General features: G+C 31.9%; 1 long non-coding RNA gene across 1 annotated transcript; it reads right to left on the reverse strand.

The window, feature by feature from the left end:
- Window positions 1-273: 273 nt before the first annotated feature.
- On the reverse strand, window positions 274-477 carry LOC111389520. Its single transcript, XR_002701745.1, has 2 exons — window positions 440-477; window positions 274-340 (listed from the first exon to the last, which is right to left on the reverse strand). It is a non-coding gene; the product is annotated as an uncharacterized LOC111389520 (long non-coding RNA).
- Between the last annotated feature and the right edge of the window lie 78 nt (window positions 478-555).

Here is a 555-nt window from a genome sequence, read left to right on the forward strand (position 1 = left end):
AGTTTACACTTTGCCACGTGTCATTACTGTAACGCCCCAATTTTTTTATTAAGTATAAACACGAGAACGTTACGAAAACTCATTTTTCTTTAATTAAAAAAAAATGCGGAACTATATAAAATTCTTCAATAAACAAATAATTGTAACGTTTAAATTAAAATTATTGAAAGCGTATCTAACCATAAACATAAACTCCTAAGTAATTCAAATAATGCGTTCTAAATTAAAATAAACAAATTGCTAAATTTAAAATGGCAAACTTATTTCTTTTTCTCTATTCTTTATCCACTTGGCAGTCTGCATCACCAATTCTCCACTGTTCCAATCGACCCGAACTAATCTGAAAGATTAATGTAAGAGTGAGTATTAAAAATACCCAGTAAGATACGTGCAAATTTCCATACACAGGTATATAACAAATAAATAATACACTTCATACCGCTCTTCTCTTATGGAGTATATCGGTGACCAAGCGACACACCCATCTTAGGTCCTCTTAAATCCCCGTAAGAATTTCATATCTCTTTCCCTAGAACCCGAAGGTCCACTAGCATT

The sequence above is a fragment of the Olea europaea genome, unplaced genomic scaffold, assembly GCF_002742605.1.
Source record: "Olea europaea var. sylvestris unplaced genomic scaffold, O_europaea_v1 scaffold6, whole genome shotgun sequence".
Taxonomy (NCBI): domain Eukaryota; kingdom Viridiplantae; phylum Streptophyta; class Magnoliopsida; order Lamiales; family Oleaceae; genus Olea; species Olea europaea.